The sequence below is a fragment of the Scyliorhinus torazame genome, chromosome 7 (assembly GCF_047496885.1).
Source record: "Scyliorhinus torazame isolate Kashiwa2021f chromosome 7, sScyTor2.1, whole genome shotgun sequence".
Taxonomy (NCBI): domain Eukaryota; kingdom Metazoa; phylum Chordata; class Chondrichthyes; order Carcharhiniformes; family Scyliorhinidae; genus Scyliorhinus; species Scyliorhinus torazame.
Window position 1 is genome coordinate 81,370,105 of NC_092713.1, and position 23,807 is coordinate 81,393,911.

The following is a 23,807-nucleotide window of genomic DNA, read 5'->3' on the forward strand; positions in this document are numbered from 1 at the left end:
AAAATGCTGGAAAAACTCAGCAGGTCAGGCAGCATCAGTGATGAGAAAGAGTGCTAACATTTCAGGTCACCGACCAGAGGCGATGCTGCCTAACCTGCTGAGTTTTTTTCTTATAACCCATTTGTCAACTGAGGCACAATTAATGATTGGCCATTGTAAGGATAACAGCGTACAACATCTAATAGACAAAAACCTTCCCCATTCGCATTTGCAGATCATGTCCCAAGAAACATCTAATAATAACTTTGTAAATATTAATCTTTAATTATCGCACAACACAGTAACAAGAGAACTCACTGAGAATAGCTATTTGCACAGACAACTAATACTGGTACTAAAAGTTAGTTAGTATGCATGTTAGTATGCATAAAAATAAAATCCACATTATAAACAATAATATATACTCGGGAACTATTTATACTATAAATTAATTTTGATCAGATGGCTATTATAAACTTCATTGCTCTTGGTTTGGTATGAATTGACTGACGTGGCAAAATAGTCCAAGGGGATCTCACTCATGACCAAGAGTTATGACTAATGTACAAGTGCTAATTGGTCAATTTGCACATGTGAACAAATATGATGTATTCATTGGGTTTTGATACTTAAGACCATAAGACACAGGAGCAGGATTAAGCCATTCAGCCCATTGAGTCTGCTCTGGCGTTCAATCATGGATCATATGTTTCTCATCCCCATTCTTCTGCCTTCTCCCCATAACCCGTGATCCCCTTATTAATCAAGAATTATTCAGATATTTCACGAAGCCTTGCCAGGTTAAATAGAGTGTATTGACTTGCTGAAAATGAACAATGGTGCAACAATGAGCTGCATAATGCTTGAAGCTAAAAGACAGACAAAAGTATCAAATCAACATTAGGAAGATGCTTTTATTTTAGGTTTAATTGATAGGACACATTTGGTGGAACTGATATTTCCAACAGCAACCTTCACAGAAGAGATAAATAACTGCAAATATACTACAGGTACATTGTCCAGGGTCCAGCTGCCAAAAAGAGTAATTGTCCAAAAAATGGTAATTTTTCTCTCTCACAAGACCTGGGTGCCATTCCCAGAGCAGAGTAAGCACTAGAATGAAGAGGTCATTCTCAAGCTGATACCAGACAATGGAATCAGTTACAGTTGTGCACACACAGGACCAGGTTCCAATGCAGTGCTTTCAGATCTGCTTCCCCCGCCTTCATGGGCCTCCCTATTCTCTGGACACGAAGCTGCCTGTTCCGCCGATGGATAAACCAAAATCCGGGCAAATCTGAAATACAGCACGGACTAAGTCCCATGGGTGCCAGATTGTGGACGCCAGATCTGTACACCACACCCTCATTCCTCGAAGGCACTGTTTGTACCTTAAACTGAATGTGAACCACATCTGTTTAGCTCCTGCTCACCTGGCAGTTAATCTTGTTGTTTCTACATGTAAATTTATGCCACTGTGAAGATAGCATTTCCTTTCTGGAACTAGATTTTAAATGTATCAATTTAACATGCAGATCACATACTCACTCATCTGTTCACAAGTTTTATACACCTTTTACTTTGTCACTATAATGCAAAGACAGAACTGGTCTCATGTTGAATTCATTCTCATATTTAAGTTTACAGATCTTGAACTGGCCCATCCAGTCAAGCAACCGCAGTTCTTTCAGCTAAAAATGGTTTAACTTTACTGTGATTTTAAGATTTGTTCAGTAATTGGGTTTACACGGATATGAAAGCCTTTAATCTCACTGAATGACACCTTTGCTAATAGCAAAGAAAATCCATTATCTTGTGCTTCCCAAAGTTTATGCAGTGAAACAAACAAATTAGTTCAGGCTATTGCAGTGGCAAGAAGCAGTGTAATTGCCCTTAATTAGGGCTATCAGCAGCTTCCATAATCTGTTAGGCTCCTGCCAAAGCAGACAGAGAAGCAATACACGAGCCGATAAGTAAACGGTTGGAAGAACAGCTGGCATTGCTTGTAAAGTACTTAAAACCAAAGGTACTACATGTTTTTATGAGATAACGATCTTAACTGGTTAAATTTGGCTCATCCTGTTAGAGTAAACTCATCAGATTGAAGCCACTGTGTCTCTCCGATCCATTGGAGTGACAGAGATTGAAATCGCATTGTCACTTTAGTTATGTTTGTTGTATCTTCCTCAAGTGACTTTCCCTGATAGCAATTTCTTTACCTGTGTCTGGCCAGTAAATTAGAATGGTACAGATTACTCATGGGTATGGCCAGGTTTTCGATCATATTCTACAGATTTCATGACTTGTATTTGAGGAGACTTCTGGTGGCAGGGTGTGCTGAGCAGTGACAGGTAAGGTGGCTCTCCTCTTGGGAACTTCAAACTAAGTATTTTTAATCCGAAAGCTGATCGCCAAGCCAACAACACCCCCCCCCCCCCCCCCGGGAATCCTCCCCGAAAACCAACACGTACCCGAAGATATGCCCTTGAACCAACAAAAGTGCAGAAGAGAAAATAAGGGCAGCAAGTGCCAGGAAAGATAGGTCGAGGCTGCAGACACGAGGAGTGAAGTGGAGCAAGGTATGGCAGAGCGAGCAGAACTGCCCATACAAAATGACGGCTTACCCAATAGGACAATGGATGGAACTCCTTAACAGAGGAGCGCCTAAAACAGAGACAACTTGTATTTGAGAATGGGTATCATTATAAGGATGCCCTTGTTTGGATGGCACATAATGTAAATTTCATATAAAACCAATAAAGTAATACATTTATTTGGAAATATTGTTTGCGTCATAATGAGAAAGCAAAATAGTATTCAGTAAAATAAAAGGCTTTGCAAAATCACAGGTTAAATACCTGTTTTAAAGGGGCAGAATTCCTTTGCGGGCCCTCTTCCCAACTACAGTTAGAAAAAGCATTTAGAGTCCACAAGATGCCCCAAAGCACTTCACAGTCAACAAGGTACTTTTTTTTTAAATGTGTAATCACTGTTGTAATGGAGAACATGTGGCAGCCAATTTGCACACAGCAAGACCGCAAGTACAGCAATGTGATTTTTAAAAGTAAGTTGGGTCAGGAAAAAAAATGACAAACACACAGGATCAGAAATCCCCATCCTTTCCTCAAAATAGTGTCAATTCCCGGATAGAGTAGACAGCGCCTCAAGTTTATACAAAAGACAAAGGCCCAATTCTCCAGAACTGTTCCCGCCAACAGGAAAACCAGAGTGATTCCCACTGGCAATAGCAGCAATCCCAACATGCCATGCTACGGTACTTGGAATTTTTTTTTTTTAAGAAGGATCAGCTTTTCCGAGCCATTCATTGAGATCCACGATGCAACTGAGAGGGGCGGGACCGAGTCTCTCCGGCAGGTCCTGCACTTCTAAGGTCGGAATGTCATTTTTAAAAGGCACCCCAATCTCAAATAGCTGCTGCAGCCCCCTTCCTCCGGATTGCTGGTCGAGCTAATCGCTGGCAAGGCCCTTCTCTTCAGAATCCCTCTTCAGCAGCCCCAGGCTCACCCTATTGAGAATTCTTTGTTTTCAAATACTTCCTAGAAAGTGCAGGGACAGCCCCCACAACTGCACTTTCTTTTTAAAAGAATTTAGAGTACCCAATTCATTTTTTCCAATTAAGGGGCAATGTAGCGTGGCACTCTGGACGCAATTATTGGGAGGGTACTTACCACTTTGCCACCCCTCGGACTGCAAGCGGCCAGGTCTGCTTTCCTCACTACTTGCACCAATTCAGGCCAGTGGGACTCTCGGCGGGCGGTGGGGGGGGCCCTGATGCAGATCCTGATTTTGGTCTGACATGCCCATGGATGATCGAGAATCCCACTTTCTAACAGGCAGACCAAGAGGAGCCCAGCCAACATCTCCAAAAGTACAGTGTTCCTCCGCATCAGCTGGCATTTGCTGCTCAGTTCTCTGCAGTGGGTCTTGTAACCCAAAAGCTGAGATTCCGAGGTGAGAGTGCTGCCCACTTTGCCAAGACATTGACTGCTGAAGTGTTCCCCGTCTGGAAGGGAACATTCCTGCCTGGTGATTGTTGCGCGATGTCCGTTCATTCGTTGTCGCAGCGTCTGCATGGTCTCACCAATGTACCATGCTTCGGGGCATCCTTTCCTGTCCTGTCAAGGGCATTCAGCCTCTGATCTCCGGATAAGCGTTCTCCAAGGCGGCCTTCAGGACGCGCGACAACGCAGAATCGCCGAGCAGAAACTTATAGCCAAGTTCCGCACACATGAGTGCGGCCTCAACCGGGACCTGGGATTCATGTCGCATTACATTCATCCCCCACCATCTGGCCTGCAAAATCCTACCAACTGTTCCGGCTTGATACAATTCACACCTCTTTAACCTGGGGTTACCCCATCTCTGGATCTGTAAAGATTTAATCACCTGCTAATGGTCGCATTCCAAGCATTGTTTGGCATCTTTGAATTTGTCTATATATATGTTTCTGGAACAGACCTCTTCATTCACCTGAGGAAGGAGCAGCGCTCCGAAAGCTAGTGACATCGAAACAAACCTGTTGGACTTTAACCTGGTGTTGTAAGACTTCGTAATATAATAATGAAATTACTAACTTTTAAAATAAGAAACGGGCTAATAATGCCTCAATGTTCTATCTGGTATTACCTTAGACTGCCAGTAAGGAATTTATTATGCATGAGATATCACCAGTGTTACAATAATGCTGCTTGGAATATCTTGGTCTAAGAGTCAGTTGAGCTCAGTTAACAGTATTCACATTGCAGTCAGAAGGCAATATACAATCTCAGATTTGAGTACCCAGTCCAGGCTGCAGTACAGAGCAAATTCAGCACTATCTACATGTTCCAGTGGTCTTGTTGATTATGAGCAATTCAATGAATGGGGAGTTGTTCTAATTTCTTGATCAACAATCCTCCCTCATCCAACAGAACCAAAAACAGACGAACTAATGATACACCTAATTACTGCTTGTGAGACATTGCAATGCACAAAACAAGTGATGTATTTAACAATGTAATAGCAGGAACTGCACTTCAAGGTTCCACGTAAAATATGGTGGGATATTGGGAAGGGATGCTATAAATACAACTTATTTTCTGGTTTAGTTTCTAAGGATAGTGTAATGTCCTGATCACTCTAGTGGTTAATCATAGTTTATTCAAAGACTTGAATTTCAGTGCAGGAAAAGCTGAAGCAGAATAATGGTGAAGTGTTACTCATGTCCATCAGCCTGAAGTCTTACGGGTTGACCACACCACAGCTCCCAGGATAGTCTAATTCTAATAATGCAGATGAGTTCCCTCAGAGAAAACTTTAGTCAAATCAATTGTAGAATGTGGCTCCAAATAATGCCACTCAGGTGGCTGAAGAGCAGAAAGGCCTCAGGTTCTCTGATGATAAAATCCAAAGTCCTACTTTTCCAAAAGTTAGATTGAGGAACAATGCCTTGTTTCGACGCGAGTGGTACAGGCCTCAAAGGAGAGCAGCATAGCATAAGGCAATAAGTGTCACTGCTCTGGTGTCACGTGCAAGAAATCTGTGCTGCAAAATATAGAACAGCCGTATTTGGTCTGTCAACTTAAGAGGAGCCAATCAATACCTTGCAAAAAGGTAGTTTATGAAGTATACTGGCCAGTAAACTCTTACACAACGTTGTTGTGTGGGCTTAAATGGCCTGGAGGCCAGCAATGTCTTTTACACTCCTTGGCTATATGAAAGACGTCCTTCACTCAACGACTTACATTGGCACTCACCTCACCAAAGGCCTCACTTGGTAGCAAATAAATGGTAGCATGCACCTACTATAACCCTCATTGCGATCTACTTAATAATACCTATATTTTACTGAATCTCATGGCCATCAGCTCAGATACCGGCATGAAACAATAGAAGCTGTGACACTGCGTCTATTCACGGCTGGGTTCACGAGTGTGGAAATGGAGATGGACACAACATCCAGGCTGGAAGGAATGGGCTCCAAACTCTATGCAATGCCCTGTGCCAAGTCGGTGTGTGAACACCCACATACATGCTCTTTCGCACTGACTGCAGGCTTTCTACCAGGTTTCCCAATGCACCAAGTATTTTGCTGTTCATACCTATCAGGCCTATCCACTCAAAGTCTGCAGAATCTGTGAGTAGTTTCTCCCGCTGGTGAACTAAGATTACCCCCTCCATTGGCAGCAGCCCACTAATGTCCAATATCTGATCATGTGCACATTGCACCTCTAATCTATCCTCTAATATATGCACAGTGTCAGTATCTGAATTTGTGGCTATGAGTGTTGAATTAAGTGATGCAGTTGTGGCTTCATCATCACTCTCTTCTTGGTGTTCCTTCATTGTGTGGCCTAACTGCAACTCTTGAGCATCTGAAAGGAAAAAGGCACAATGGTAAGATTATGGTGGGGAGGGGAAAATAAGAGGTGACCACATCATCTCAGCTTGCACACTCCAAGAAGAGTGAGGGAGGAAGGGGAAGTGGTGTGCGAGTAGAGGAGTAGTTATGAAGACACTATCATCTTTAATGGTTCAGTTCTGCCATTGGCCAAAGCAATGGGTTTTGCAGTAATTGCCAGCACCATTTCTTTCAAGGGGGTTAGGACATGCAAGCACACCAGTTGCCTCCTGCTGTGTCCAGTCATCTACCACCTTGTACGATAGGATAGAGAATGTGCCTGTGTCATATAATTAGTTTGACTGATACGGCTGTTATGCTGACAGGAAACCTGTGAAAAGTGGGCTTGATGCTTGCACCAGTGCTAAGTGTGCGAAAGGAGGTGTTAGATATGAAGCCTGATTGATAGGGATTGTTGGTAGACGAGTCGTGGGAGTGTGATGATTTGGGCAGTGGCTGACATTACTACTGCAACTGGTAGGATATGGCATTTGAATCAGAGAATTGTTACAGCACAGAAGGAGCCCATTGCCCATTCTGAGAGCTGGCAAAAACTCAACGTAGACAGTCCCAAAGCTCTGCATATCTTTTCTCCTCAGATATTTATCCAGTTCCCCTTTGAAGGTCATGATCGAACCTGCCTCCACCACCCTCTCAGGCAATGAATTCCAGATCCTAACCAACTGCTGTGAAAGAAAGCTTTTCATCCATAGAATTGCTGCAGTGCAGAAGGAAGCCATTTGGCCTATTGAGTTTACACAGACTCTCATATCACCTGTAATTCTTTTGCTAAGCAACTTAAATGTGATCTCTGCTTCTCGATCCTTCCGCCAACAGGAAAATATTCCGTCTGCTCAGTCTAGACATGTCATCATTTTGAACACCTCGTCAAATCTCTTCTCAACCTTCTCTAAGGCGAACAGCCCCAGTTTCTCTAATTCATCCGTATAACACACATTCAGATGTATTTGTTGCAAGATCACTGAACATCTTCAACAGCATTACATCCAAGTTCTCAGTGCTTGACTTTTGGCATTGATCCGCCAAAGCTCTCTGTTCCTATTGCCTTCTGACTGTGTTTGGAGGGCCTCCTTTCCCCACTACGGACGCAGAACATCTCTCCACTTTGCCACATCCTTCACCAAGTGCAGCATCTGAAACTGCCTTCCGCTGTCTTCCATGTTGTGCTATCCTCGCTGTTTCCTAGGGCAGATTCTCTTTCAGCAACAATGCCCTTCTCTTTAAGAGTTTCAGGTTAACTTCAAGCAGCGGTAAGTTCGCTTTAATTGGTGCCAGTGTAGTTGGCACTGGTTGGACACAGACATCATTCAGATAGGCAGACAGCATGAAAATGACGTGCTGCCTGGATTGCAATTGACAGTCATGGATCAATAACAAATCATGATTCCCCCTGACCATTATCAAGAGCTGTACAGCTTAGCCCTAGGAACCAGAAAAAATTAGAAGCGAAGTTTTCTCTTTGTGGATCATTAATGCAATCCCTTAATTATATGCCGGCCGATGGTCCTCAAAGTCACTCAGAACATTTTACTAAAGTCATCTTCATGTCAAAAGTGACAGTACAAAAGATGAAAAGCATTAGTATGAAGAAAAAATACCAGACAGCGATCAATGGATTTAATTATTTATAATATATTTCTTGAAAAATGAATAAGATGAAGAGATAAAGTCGTCAGTTTGAACTGCGAGAGATGTCAACAATGATATGAGACACATGCTAATTACAAATTGCCTGTCTCTTTTTCTTGAGATTCAACAAAGTCCGTCTAACAGCTGAGTGGGCTCAGTTCACTAGTTTGGCTGCTCTAGGGACTCTGTAATGCAGGCATTGATCTTTACTAATTCAGAACGCACTGTACTAAGCTTTATCAAGAAGGTACAATGAGAGCTTTCAATTTTTAACCTGGTGACGTCTTTTACAGACTAATGCAGAGATTGCATTTTTTTCACTCCGCATATTAAGAAATCATACAGTGACAGTTCTTTTAACCTGGCTAGAAGCATGGCATGATTAATTTTATTTCTCTGCACTTATTTCAATCACCTTGATTTTTAAGGACAAGTGAAAAGAGAATGTCAGTCACCTTTTATGAGCAAAGTACTTACTGATTCACCAGCATAATACTTATGACCAAAATGCCTGGTCAAGCTAATCCACTACCTACTCAGTTCCCAAGTGTATAACAAAAGCCATCCACAAACCCCACCCTTTCCAAGCCCCAACTCTGTTCAGGGAGATGGAATCGTATTAGAACATAGTCTACAAATGCAGGTTACTATCAGATTATTATTTTATGACTACATGCTAAAATGCAGTGAATTTATCTTAACCTGATAAATTACGTTTTACTGGAAGAATCCCTGTCACCCATCACAATTTTGGACATGACCATATAATTATAAAAAGGCTGACAAAACATTTTCTTGTAATAAAGGAAATGTTGAACTTTAATAATTTTGGTCGATCAGGAAGAGGAAGGTCATGCCTATCTCATTGAATTTTTTGAAGAGGTAACTAAGGTAGTGAATAGGGGAATGTCGATGGATGTTATTTACACAGACTTCCAGAAGCCATTTGATAAAGCTCCACACAAGAGAGTGTTAACTAAGGTGGAAGCCCACAGAGTTGAGGGCAGATTATTGACATGATTAGGAAATTGGTTGAGTGGTAGGCAACAGAGAGTGGGGATAATGGATAACTACTCTAATTGATAGGAGGTGACTAGTGGTATACCGTGGGGATCTGTGTTGGAGCCCCAATTATTCACACTATTCATTAATGACTTGGATGATGGCATTGAAAGTCATATAACCAAATTTGCCAATGATACAAATAGCACAAAATTGCAAGAAGATATTGACAGACTAGCTGAATAGGCAAAATTGTGGCAGGTGGAATTTAATGTCAACAAGTGTGAGGTTATCAACATTGGACCAAAAACAGATAAAGCAGAGTAGTTTCTAAATGGAAAGAGGTTAGGTACTGTGGATGGGGGTTCAGGTGCATAGGCCCTTAAAATGCCTCGAACAAGTGCAGAAAATAATCAAATAGGTTAATGGAATGCTCGCATTTATATCTAGAGGATTGATGTACAAAGACATAGAGGTTATGCTGCATTTTACAAAACCCTGGTTAGGCCCCACTTGGGAGTACTGTGAGCAGTTCTGGGCACCACACCTTAGGAAGGGTATTTTGACCTTGGTGGGAGTGCAACGTAGGTTTACAAAAATGATACCTGGATTACAGGTGTTGAGTTACAAAGAGAGATAACTCAAATTAGACCTGTTTTTGCAAGTGTTTAGAAGGTTAAGGGGTGATCTGATCGAAGTATTCAAGATATCAACAGGGAAAGACAGGATAGATAAAGATGAACTATTCCCACTGGTTGGAAATTCTAAAACTAGGGGGCACAGTCTAAATATTAGGGCTAGACCATTCAGGTGAGATGTTAGGAAGAACCTTTACACTCAAAAGGGTGGTAGAGGTTTGGAACTCGCTCCCACAAACAGCAACTGAAGCTAGAACAGTTGTTAATTTTAAATCTGAGACAGGTAGATTTAATTAAGCAAAAACATTAAGGGATATGGGCCAAAGGCAGGTATATGTAGTTAAGTCACATATCAGCCATGATCTCATTGAATGGAGGGACAGGGTTAAGGTGCTGAATGGCCTACTCCTGGTCCTATGTTCCTAATATACAAATATAGTTTTGCTCACCTTTCTTCACTCTTCCTCCCAAAAAGCATAACTAAATCACAATAAAAACACTGTATTGTGTTATAGACCTGAACATCCACACGAATACGGAGAGGTAACAACTGAAACCAGATAGAAACATGTGTATCCCTAACTGAAACGTGTCAGTGAACAGTGAATAACCAAGCATGCTACTTCACTTCAAGTGCACACTCTACTCAATCATCAGGTGTTCCTGTCTTCTCACCTGTAATCGAGTCATAAAGCTTTGCCAAATGTCAGAAATGAATTGCAGTTTGATTACTGGTTACTGTGAACCAACTCGTACCTTGTCCTCCCCTGCCCTTTGAAAAGAAATTATGAAGTGAGAAAATCAAATGGCAAAATTGTTGACATTATGTTCTCTGAAGTTAGAACATGGTTGCATTTTTTAAAAAAAGACTCATACAGACACAGGGAGACTATGCAAACTCCACATGTACAGTGATCCAGGGCTGGGATCAAACCCAGGTCCTTGGCGCCCTGAGGCAGCAGTGCTAACGACTGCATCACTGTTCCACCACAAGGTTGCATATTGAGGGTTAACACCATAAGATTTTTTTTTGAATATATTTTTATTGAGCTTTTAACATTTTATATCACAAATGCGCAGGGTCAAACAAGACCAACACATATATTAACAAAAGATGTTCCAACTGACAAACTGTAAAAATAGCCCCCTTACGAAAATACTTATCTTGCAGACATTACATTGCCAGATTTGGCCAATTCACGTACTTACAGTGGTTTATGTGCATTGTGGTTCAGGTATTAATTTGCCAACAAACCGGTCACTTTTAGTTTTCATCCCTTCTGCCCGTCTCCTGTGTTTCTCTTGGGTGCATTTATTCTCCCCCCCTCCCCCATATCTTTCAATGTTGGTTAGTATGTATAAATCTTTTGAATTAGCATTTGACTCTTGGCCACTTTCAATACAAACATTCCAGGACATCATCATCAAATGTCACTTCACTAACTTTCCTCCTGTACAATTAGTGACTCATTGTTGAACTGCTAACGCATGTAACACCAAGAAAGAACTTGCAATTATAGCTTGTCTATCATAACCTCAGGATGTCCTACGGTGTTTTACAGTCAACGCAGTACATTTTAAGTGTAATTACTGTTGTAATGTAGGAAAAGCAGCAGCCAATTTGTGCACAGCATGGTTTCACAAACAGTAATGAAATAAATAACTGGATCATCTGTTTTTAGGTATTAGCTGAGGAATAAACGTTGGCTTGAACACCGGGAAGACTTCAGTGTTTTTCCGTGAATACTGCAGCGGGATCCTTTAGGTCCACTTGGGGTTGCTGTTTAACATCTCATCTGATGCCTGAACCTGATTTTCTGACTCAGAAGTGAGAATGCTGCCACTGCGCAAAGACAGGCACTCAGCAGAATTGAAATAGGAGAGTGTTTAGAAATATAAAATTTCATTGATCAACATGAATAATCACTGTTGGGCAGTAACCAACAAAGCGACGAGAGTACTGAAGTATGAAGCCAAAACCCCAGAAAACAAATTGGAGAAAGTCTTGCTGAAACTGAGCATTCCCAGTATTAGAGCCAGCAGTGGGATTAGATACGCATTTTCCTATAAAAGCAAAATGTTCCAGATGCGGGAAATCTGAAATAAAGAAAGAAAATGGTGGAAATACTCAGTGCATCAGGCAGCATCTGTTGAAAGGGACACAAGAGTTTTAAAAAATAAATTTAGAGTACCCAATTCTTCCAACAAAATGTCAAAAAGAGAGGAGGAAGGGAAAATGTGTTTGGTGGTGGCAGTTGTAGTGGAGCATAATCGGTTGGCTGTGGGTGTTGGTGTCATGGAAGGTGAGGATACAGTTCTGGAACGAAGAAGGGGTGTCAGCAGAAGTGCAGCAAATGTAACAGATTTGGTCGAAGGTCCTGTCGTTCACAACTAAGATGAATCCTCACTTGAGGAAAAAGGAAGAGATGTCGGAAGCACTGGTATGGATTTGTAGCATCATCAACAGAGATGGAAAATCTGTGAAAATGGAAAAAAGTCCCTGCAAGAAACGTATAGGGATGGAAGTGGCTGTAACCAAGGTAGCTGTCAAGTCAGTGAGCTTATAGTGAATATTGGTCAATTGCCTATCCCCAGAAATGAAGACAGAGAAGTGAAGTCAAAGAAGGAAGGAGTCAGAGATGGACCATGTATTGGCTATTATCGTTGGTACCATTCTTTGAAATTTTTAAAAATAAATTTAGGGAGTGCCCAATTCTTTTTTCCTATTAAGGGGCAAATTAGCATGGCCAGTTCACCTACTCTACACATCTTTTTTTTTTGGTTTATGGGGGTGAGACCCACGCAGACACAGGGAGATGTGCAAATTCCACACGACAGTGAGCCTGGGCTGGGATCGAACCCGGGTCCTCGGCGCTGTGAGGCAGCAGAGCTAACTGTGCCGCCCTTCCATTCTTTGTTCTGTTCCACACTTACCAATCCGTCTGTAGTTTGAGGATCTCGGGCAAAACTTCCTTTTCCACCCTCCACACCATTACCTCCAGAATTCCCCAAGGATCTATCCTTGTACCCTTGGATCTTCCTCATCGACATGCTGCAATTCCGTACATTGTCCACAGATATGGGGTCAGCTGATGGCACCCAATCTGGCCTGTCTACCACTTCTGTTAATTCTACCACTGTGTGCTTTCTGAATATTTGCCCAACATCCAGTCTTGGATGAGCCACAATTTCTTCCAGTTAAGTACCAGGAAGACCAAGACCATAATCTTTAGCCATTGCCACTAACTCTGCACCCTTAACACCAATTCCAACCCATTTCCATGACTTAGCTCAGATTGAACTTTGTGTCCTATTCAACCCAAAGTTGAGTTTCCTACCAGATATTCTTTCCAAACAATAATCGGCTACTGCCACCTTTGTACAGAGTTCCACCATCCTCAAAAAGCACATTGCTTCTCCAATTCCCTCTTCTCCTTAAAGATCTTTGATTTAATACTTCTTTCTTTGGCTCTGTGTTTGAAATGGCGAAGCTCCAGAAGCTGATGCTATCCCAGCTCAGGTCTAAAAGGCTGGAGGTCAATGTCTGGTCAAGAAACTCAGTGAATTCTTTCAGTCCATTTGGGAGCAATGATCCATCCGACAATAATACAAAGATACCTCAATTGACCACCTGTATAAGCAGAAAAGACCTCACCAATCTTATGGCAATCATAGAGGAATCTCTCCCCTCTCCACCACTGGAAAAATCTCAGCCAGAATCTTTGTGAACCCGCTTGATGCAACATCTTGATCAGGATCTGTTGCCAGAGAGTCAGTGAGGTTTTAGAAAAGGTTGAGGAACCACTGATGCGGTGTTTGCAATTAGACAACTGCAGGCAGAATATGGATGCTTGTTTGTTGGCCTGACCAAGGCCTTTAATACAGTCAGCCATAAGAGCCTTTGAAAGGTAATGTAGAGAAATTTGTCCGCTCTGAGAAATTTATCACAATGGTTCGACAGTTGTACAACGGCAAGCTCACTCATGTCTTGGATGATGGTGAGTCTTCTGGCCATTGTCAGTCACTAATGGAATTAAACTGGGCTGTGTGCTAGTGCAACCCGATTCAACATGGTTTTATTCTGTCATGCTCCCCGGTGTGTTCCATGACAGTGATAATCAGATATCACAGAGATGGAAAGCTGCTCAATCAGAGACAACTCCAGGCAGAGACCAAAGTCTTCAAGACAGACTTCACAATTTCCTATTTGCCAGTGACTGTGCACCTGCTGCCATTCACAGTTGAACATGCAATGTAGCATGAACTTGTTCTCCAATGCATGCGAGAACTTCAGCCATACAATAAGCATTAAAAAAAACTAAAATAACGTACCAGTATGCTCCATAAAAGCCCTGATTCGAGCTCAAGGTCCATGACCAGAACTTGTCAGCAATGGATAGGTTTGCTGATCTTGATGGTACACTCTTTTGAGCTGTCAACATTGACGATGAAATCCATGTAAGAATTGCCAAAGCAAGTGTAGCCTTCAGAATATTTTTAACATAAATCTGTCTCCCAAACTGAAAAGCAATAGAACAATAGTCCTAATGCTGCCCACTCTGCATGTCCGACTTGAACTGTGCACCAGCATCATGCCAAGTAGCTCAAGCACTTTCACTTGAGCTGCCTTTGGAACTTCTGAAGGTCCGTTGGCCAGGCCAAAATGCCAGACACTAAGGTGTTCACCCGAGCTGGCACACCAAGCATCACACCATACTGAGTTGGTAACAACTGAGTTGGGCTGGTCATGTAGTCAGAAGCCTGACAGCCGCTTACCAAAGTGAATCTTCTATGGAGAGCTTTAGTGTGAGGTATGTTGTCTTGGTGGTCAGATGAAATGCCAAAGGACACTCTGAAGACTACTCTTAGGAGTTCTGTTATTGACGTTGAGTTCTGGGAGATGGTTGCCCAGGTACTCTGCACCTTGCACAACCAATTAAAAGATGATGCAGCCTCCTTCAAAAACAAATGCAAATTAGAGGCACGAGCAGCGAAAACACAGCTATCAACTGTGGTAACTTGTCCTATTTGCAGCAGAACCTTTCAGGCACATATTGGCAACAGTTGCCTACATACCCACTGGAACCCTACTAAACACACCAGATGATGGGCAGACATGGAGTGAGTGGTTGCACGCAGGGCAGCTCCCGCTCAAAGGCATTGGGTTGATCTCTTTTTACCCCAAAATGGGGTAAATGCGACAGGAAAGTGTAGCTGAAGGTGTGGAGGAGAGGTTCCCCCCGTGAGTGGCATGTCTGCTGGTTATCAGACCTGGCAGAAAAAGGTTAAAGACCTGGCCAAGGGACTGGAAGAGACCTGTGGCGCAGCAACAATTGGAAAGATGGAGGGCGGGAAGGGTTGTCACAAACTAGAATGCCCCAGATGGAGCAGTTGATGGCTTTTATTCAAGGGGGGTTCTGCCAGCAAAGAAAGGAGATGCATGAGGATCGATCAAAGGCCATCGAGGGAGCGGTAGCACCCCTGAAAGGATCAATGGAGTGAGTTGAGAAATGTCTGGAGGTACAGGGGTCGCAGATTCGGGAGATGGAGAAGCTGATGTCCGACCACAGTGATCGGTTGGTGGCATTGGAGTCAGAGGTGGGGCCCCTGGGGGATCTTTGTAAGTCATTAAGGGCCAAGGTAGAGGAGCAGCAGAACATGTTCAGAGGCAGTACCTGCATATCATTGGCCTGCCCAAGGGTCAGGAAGGCACAAGTGCCACAAGATACGTCTCAAGAGTGCTGGTGGAGCCGGTGGCGGAAGAGGTGCTGGACAAGGTCCAGGAGGTGAACAGGACGCACAGGTCCCTACGGCAGAAGCTGAGAGCAAAGGAGCTGCCACGGGCGGTGATTGTGAGGATACATATGGTTGCAGAGAAGGAGAAGATTCTGTAGTGGGCCAGGGAAAAGCAGAATTGCGAATGGGAGGGAAACAGGGTCTGAATCTATCAGGACACTGCAGCGGAGCTGGCGAAAAGGCGTGCCTGGTTTAACAAGGCCAAAGAGGTTTTATACCGAAGGCCGATCCGGTTTGGGGTACTGTACCCGGCGAAACTGTGGGTGACATTTGAAAACTGGGAGTACTATTTTGAAACCCTAGAGGAGGCCATGACTTAATCAGAGACCATAAATTGGGGGAGAACTGAACGCTGATGGGAAATGGAGGAGCTGGAACAACAGAGATCGGAAGATGTGGGTATTGTGAGGGCAGGAGGGTAGGGGGCTTTTTCTAGTGATTGCTTGTTAAGGGGTATTAAGTGTGTAAGGAGCCAACTGCTGCCTCCCCTCACGCCCCCCCTCCCCTTGCCATTTGTGGTGTTTTTATTTTTGGAGGGGGTGTCCTGTGGTTTTGAATCTGTCTTTGTGAGGGGGAGGATACGGTTCATGGGGAGCCATTTGCACAGGCCAAGGAGGGAAGGGGTTGTGGGGAAGGGGGGGGGGGGGGGGGTGTGGTTGGAGGGGTAAGTAGGAGAAGCCTTCGGGTAGGAGCTACCACGCTGGCAGGTAATGCTAGTGACCAGAAGTAAGGTGGGGGAAGTGGCAACGGGGGTTGGTCAAGTGGGGGCGGGGGAGGGAGGGAGGATGAGACGTGGTAGTGTTGGAGAATGAGTGCGGTCATGGGTGGAGAAGGGGGCCATCTTGGATGGGTCCAGTTCAGGCCGAGATCAAAGAGACAGGTTCAGGTGATGGGAGAGTGATTGACAGTGCACAAGTGGAACCTGACAACGTTGGTGGAGGAAGTTAGGGGTGACTTTAGGAGATGGGATACGCTGCACCTGACATTGGCGGGGAGGGTCCAGATGGTAAAAATGAACGTTCTGCCAAGGGTCCTGTTTGTATTCCAGACTATCCCGATCTGCATTCGGAAGGCCTTTTTCCAGAAATTGGATGCAGCGATTTCAGAGTTTATATGGGCGGGGAAGGTACCGAGGGTGAAAAGGGGGGATGGCGCTACCAAACCAGTTGCATTACTATTGGGCGGCAAATGCAGAGGTGAGGCGGTGGTGGAAAGGAGAGGGGTTCGAGTGGATTAAGATGGTGGAGGAGTCCTGTAGAGGGTCCAGCCTGAGGGCCATGGTGCTGGCAGCGCTTCCGCTGGCGTCGGGGAGGTAGATAGTGAGCCCGGTGATGCAGTCCATGATTTGGGTGTGGAACGAGTTGAAAAGACACTTTAAGATGGAGGGATGTCGGTGCTGACACCGTTGTGTGGGAACTATGTGTTTAAGCCGGGGGAGACAGATGGCATCTTTATTAGTGTCACCAGTAGGCTTACATTAACACTGCAATGAAGTTACTGTGAAAATCCCCTAGTTGCCACATTCCGGCACCTGTTCGGGTACACAGAGAAAATTCAGAATGTCCAATTTACCTAATGCATGTCTTTTCATGGACTTGTGGAAGGAGACCGGAGCACCCAGAGGAAACGCACGCAGGCAGGGGGAGAACGTGCAGACTCCACACAGACAGTAACCTAAGCCAGGAATCGAACCTGGGTGTTTGGCGCTGTGAAGCAGCAGTGCTAACTGTGACCATAAACTGGGGTAGAACAGAAATTAGAACTATTCTGCTCCTCGTACGAAAAGCTAATTCAGACATTATCACTGATCCATTATATCTTCATGATTTGTTCAAAAAGTACAATCGGGAACAGGTCCAGTTTGTTTGGGATTATATTTGTGGCTGTATAGAGTTACAGTAATATTCCAATTAATTAGTTAATGGAGAAAAAAATTCTTTAATGCTAAGTACGATAGTAGATTGTAATTATAGGTCTAAATTTCAATGACTATGCGAAGTGGTTTTGCGGTCAACAGAAGTGCAGTATGGCCAGCTAGCAAAAACACAGGCATTTCCTTCTGTTAAACAAGAGAAAAGTGAGTTGCTTTTTTTTTAAAGAGAGCAAAATGGTTTGTTTTATGTTTCACAGAAACTGTGCAGAGACCACAGTTTGCTGTTGTCTTCCCCTATTGTGGCTGAGGAGTCATAATTCAAACCATATTGAGCTGTAAACTGCCACGTTTCCAAACCCAGCATTCCACTCTAATCTCCACACTGCCATATACTATTCCATATGCAGTGTTAGGTGTAAGGTCTTCATTTAGGGAAATCATTCCCCCGTGGGCACTGCTAAGATACAATGCAGAACGCAGACTTTGTGGCAGCTGAGATGATTAGACTGACCCTGCATGAAAATGCTCTGTACAGTACTTCCATCTCAAAGAAATTTGATCACTTACTTCACTATGTACCGCTTAAGCCTGACTACTGGCAGTCACGCAACAGTTCATATACCACTGCTGCCACTTACACAAAGAATAATCCATATTCATTTAGAAATCCACTGTGTTTATTGGCACCTTCTACATAACCCCAAACATAAATATTAACCCAGGCTCACTAGCCTGGTCAAAGACAGATGGGGCCTGAATATTACTTGGGACAGGGGGGGGATGGGATGCAGATGGCTGCAACCCCCCCCCCCCCCCCCCCCCCCCACCCCACCGAAGCAAAGCCACTCTGGAGTCAATCTGCTCCATGTTGGCCTGTCCTGCAGCCATAACGCACTGTGGGTAGGCTAATCAAGAGCTGAGTAGGACTTCCACCCTTCATTCGGGAGGGGGTCCTGCCGTTGGAAGCTGCCAGCCAATCCAATTGGATGGTCCCTGGATCCCAGTGACAGCTGTGTTCAGGCTATTGTGCAGGGAGTGTTTGGGCAGATTAGGGAGAGGGGTGGGGAAGGCTTTGGGTAAAGGCAGCAGGTAGATAGGAAGAAAGGTTGGGGGGAAGAAGGGAGATCCACAAAGGGCAGCTCGCAAAGATAATACCTGTCATTCATAGAATAATACAGCGCAGAAGAGGCCCCTCAGCCCACCTGGTCTGCACTGACTCATGAAAAACACCTGACCGGTCTACCTCATCCCATTTGGCAGCACTTGGCCCATAGCCTTGAATGTCATGACATGCCAAGTGCTCAACCAGGTTAAAGGATGTGAGGCAATCTGCCTCTACTACCCTCCCAGCCAATGCATTCCAGGCCATCACCACCCTCTGGGTAAAAGGGGGTTTCGTCAAATCCCACCTAAATCTCCTGCCCTTTCTTGTCTCACGATCTTTCACTAACTTCCAGGAGATAAGCTTGGACTGTTGCCATATAAAGTGGGTGAATTGCCTAGCCAATGTGATCAGGTACAGGTATCCTGTAACAACATTACCTTCGGAGCTAATTGTGAAATGCATCACAGCTCTGCATATGTCCTCTCTTTGTTGGGTATGTAGTGGCCTGCATTAATCCACTGCCAATAAACTGCAAGATACAAAACACTGCTGATCCTCAGTGTAAAACTAGTTACCGTCCCCTATCTGACATTGTGGACTAAAGTTACTCTAAGCATGGAAACAATATGGCTCAGCAAAAGGAAACTGTTACTACTCTGAAGCAGACTTTGCCCTATAGCATTACACTGCAAAATTAGCTGGCAACAGGGTTTGCACAAGGTAAAAAGGCTACTTATGACAATTCTCTGTCTCAAACACAAAGGGCGGGATTCTCCACTCCCGCGCCGAAGTGCCCACGCCGTCGTGAACGCCGTCGAGGTTCACAACGGCGCAAAACAGCCCCGATCCCTGACAGTTTCCCGCGTATGCGCAGTGGGGAGAGTCACTTCCGCCTCCGCCATGGTGGAGGCCGTGGCGGAGGCGGAAGGGAAAGAGAGCCCCCACGGCACAGGCCCGCCCGCGGATCGGTGGGCCCCGATCGCGGGCCAGGCCACCGTAGGGGCACCCCCCCGGGGCCAGATCGCCCTGCGCCCCGCCCAGGACCCCGGAGCCCGCCCACGCCGCCTTGTCCCGCCGGTAAATACCTACTTTAATTTACGCCGGCGGGACAGGCAATTTCTTGGCGGGACTTCGGCCCATCCGGGCCGGAGAATTGAGCGGGGGGGCCCGCCAACCGGCGCGGCCCGATTCCCGCCCCCGTCCAATCTCCGGTACCGGAGACTTCGGCGGGGGCAAGATTCACGGCGGCCAACGGCCATTCTCCGACCCGTCGGGGGGTCGGAGAATGACGCCCCTGGTTCCCGTCACTCTCCACAACTCCAGACTCTGTTCCCGTCACTCTCCGCAACTCCAGACCCCTGTCCCCCTATCACTCTCCACAACTCCAGACCCTGTTCCCGTCACTCTCCACAACTCCAGACTCTGTTCCCGTCACTCTCCACAACTCCAGAATCCTGTTCCCCCATCACTCTCCACAACTCCAGACCCTGTCCCCGCCACTCTCCACAACTCCAGACTCTGTTCCCCATCACTCTCCACAACTCCAGACTCTGTTCCCCATCATTCCCCACAACTCCAGACCCTGTTCCCATGTCACTCCCCACAACTCCAGACCCTGTTCCCCCATCACTCTCCACAACTCCAGACCCTGTTCCCCCATCACTCTCGACAACACCAGACCTTGTTGCCGTCACACTCCACAACTCCAGACCCTGTTCCCGTCACTCTCCACAACTCCAGACCTTGTTCCCGTCACTCTCCACAACTCCAGACCCCATTCCCGTCCATCTCCACAACTCCAGACCCTGTTAACCCATCACTCTCCACAACTCCAGACTCCTGTTCCCCCATCACTCTCCACAACTCCAGACCCTGTTCCCGTCACTCTCCACAACTCCAGACCTTGTTCCCCCATCACTTTCCACAACACCAGACCCTGTTCCCGCCACTCTCCAAATTCCAGACCCTGTTCCCGTCACTCTCCACATTCCAGACCCTGTTCCCGTCACTCTCCACAACTCCAAACCTTGTTCCCGTCACTCTCCACAACTCCAGACCCTGTTCCCCATCACTCTCCACAACTCTAGACCTTGTTCCCGTCACACTCCACATACCAGACCCCGTTCCCCCATCACTCCCCACAACTCCAGACTCTGTTCCCCCATCACTCTCCACAACTCCAGACCCTGTTCCCGTCACTCTCCACATTCCAGACCCTGGGCGTCATTCTCCGACCCCCCGCCGGGTTGGAGAATCGCCGGGGGCTGCTGTGAATCCCGCCTCCGCCGGTTGCCGAAGTCTCCGGCACCGGATATTCGGCGGGGGCGGGAATAGGGCCGCGCCGGTTGGCGGGCCTCCCCGCTCGATTCTCCGGCCCGAATGGGCCGAAGTCCCGCCGATAAATTGCCTGTCCCGCCGGCGTGGATTAAACCACCTTTTGAACGGCGGGACAAGGCGGCGCGGGCGGGCTTCGGGGTCCTGGGGGGCGCGTGGGGTGATCTGGCCCCGGGGGGGTGCCCCTACGGTGGCCTGGCCCGCGATCGGGGCCCACCGATCCGCGGGCGGGCCTGTGCCGTGGGGGCACTCTTTCCCTTCCGCCTCCGCCACGGTCTCCACCATGGCGGAGGCGGAAGAGACTCCCTCCACTGCGCATGCGTGGGAAACTGTCAGCGGCCGCTGCCGCTCCCGCGCATGCGCCGCCCGGAGATGTCATTTCCGCCCCAGCTGACGGGGCAACAAAGGCCGTTTCCGCCAGCTGGCGGGGCGGAAATTCCTCCGGCAAATTCCTCCGACCCTCAATGTTGGGGCTCGGCCCCCAAAGATGTGGAGCATTCCGCACCTTTGGGGCGGCGCGATGCCCGTCTGATTGGCGCCGTTTTGGGCGCCAGTCGGCGGACATCGCGTCGTTTCGGGAGAATTTCGGCCCCTGTTCCCGTCACTCTCCATAACTGCAAACCTTGTTCCCGTCACTCTCCACAACTCCAAACCTTGTTCCCTTCACTCTCCACAACTCCAGACTCTGTTCCCCCCATCCTCTCGACAACTCCAGACCCTGTTCCCCAGTCACTCCCCACAACTCCAGACCCTGTTCCCGTTACTCGCCACAACTCCAGACCCTGTTCCCGTCACTCTCCACAACTCCAGACCCTGTTCCCGTCACTCTCCACAACTCCAGGCCCTGTTCCTGTCACTCTCCACCACTCTAGACAATGCCCAGTCAATCTCGACAACTCCAGACCCTGTGCTCCATGACTCTCCACAACTCCAGACCCTGTTCCCCCGTCACTCTCCCTAACTCCAGACCCTGTTCCCGTCACTCTCCACAACCCCAGACCCTGTTCCCCAGTCCCTCTCCACAATTCCGGACCCTGTCACTCTCCACGCTTTATGGTCTGTCCCTCATTCACTCATCACGGCTCCAGACCCTGTCCCCTGTCACGCCTGCAGACCTTCCTCACCCCCTCCCCATCGCAGATCCAGACCCTGCTCCTGTCGGTCCTCACAGCTCCAGATTCTGCTCCACGTCACTCTCCATGTCACACTGGGTGGCACGGTGGTTAACGCTGCTGCCTCATAGCGCCAAATACCCAAATTCAATTCCGACCTTGGGTGACCCTGTGGAGTTTGCACGTTGTGCCCATGTCTGACTGGCTTTCCTCTGGGTGCTCCGGTTTCTTCCCACAGTCCGAAGATGTGCAGGTTAGGTGGATTGGCCTTGCTAAATTGTCCCCTCGCGTCCAACCCACTCCCCTCTAGTGTTCTGTGCCCTATTCCCTGGGGTGCTCATCTTCTGGCTACAGGTTTCATCATCACTGAGAGTATACAGTGGCTGCTAGCAAGTTGTTTTGTCTCAGTCTTACTACTGGTAAAATCACATATAATTGCATCATTTGACTGCTATGTTAATAAAACTTTCTAACATATACTGTACATATATCCTGAAGCAAAAATGTACTTGTATAAAAAACTGCAGCAACTTGAGTGCTGATACTCATATTTCGGAGCCATGAGGTAATGTTGCAGCTGTACAAAACTCTGGTGCTGCTGCATTTGGAGTATTGCGTGCAATTCTGGTCGCCGCATTGTAGGAAGGATGTGGAAGCATTGGAAAGGGTGCAGAGGAGATTTACCAGAATGTTGCCTGGTATGGAGGGAAGATCTTATGAGGAAAGGCTGAGGGACTTGAGGCTGTTTTCGTTAGAGAGAAGAAGGTTAAGAGGTGACTTAATTGAGGCATACAAGATGATCAGAGGATTGGATAGGGTGGACAGTGAGAGCCTTTTTCCTCGGATGGTGATGTCTAGCATGAGGGGACATAGGTTTAAATTGAGGGGAGATAGATATAGGACAGATGTCAGAGGTAGATTCTTTCCTCAGAGAGTAGTAAGGGCGTGGAATGCCCTGCCTGCAACAGTAGTGGACTCGCCAATACTAAGGGCATTCAAATGGTCATTGGATAGACATATGGACGATAAGGGAATAGTGTAGATGGGCTTTAGAGTGGTTTCACAGGTCGGCGCAACATCGAGGGCCGTCGGGCCTGTACTGCGCTGTAATGTTCTATATTCTATAGTTTCTCTCAGTCAATGAGGGAATGCTGCATTGTATTGCTACTTCTTAGCCACCGGCACAATCCAGCATTGCACAGGCTCACTTCCACGAAGAGATTAGACCACTTCTGTGAACAATGAATTGATGCTCCAAACTTGAGTTCCAATGAGGAAGTGAGAGCAAAGCAAAGGATGTACGGCATAAAGGAAGTAAAGCAGGGGCAGAAACATACAGAAAGCAGAAAATATTGAGGGCAAAGAGTGGTAGACGTATAAAAAAAGACTAACAAATTACATGAGAGTGATTCCAAGATACTACTTAAGAGTGGCACTTGCTGGAGCTCTGTCCCAGAAAATTTCAGATAGGCAATCCATGATTGTCTGACATTTAAAATCAAAGGAAGATTCTATGTTGTGGGCAGTTAATTTACCGATGATCACTGCTCCTCACTAGAATTCCCAGATCACCAATTAAGCTGTACGTAGAAGAGGGAGATCCATGGGAGATTAAGTGTGCAAGAAACATTAGTAAAGAAATATGTTACCACAATGAAATAAAAGTGTTCAAAAAAAGAGGCAGAATCAGTGATAACAAAGCTCAGAGATGAACAGTGATACATAACAGTAAATGTAAGAACTTGGAAATGGTACAGATAATGATAGAAAGAGTTTTTTAAAAAAGGAAATGGATTGTTAGATGAAAGACTTAGGGTGGAATCCGTTCTCTCATTGGTGGTGAGCGATGAGGTGGGAAGGGCAGGTAATTTGGCAGGATAGTGGCACACCAGAACCCTATCATCTTCCCACCTCCTCC

General features: G+C 46.1%; 1 protein-coding gene across 20 annotated transcripts in view; it reads right to left on the reverse strand.

Moving 5' to 3' along the window:
* nfia (nuclear factor I/A) overlaps window positions 1–23,807 on the reverse strand; it is a 1,116,080-nt gene that overhangs the window by 464,979 nt on the left and 627,294 nt on the right. The window lies entirely within an intron of this gene.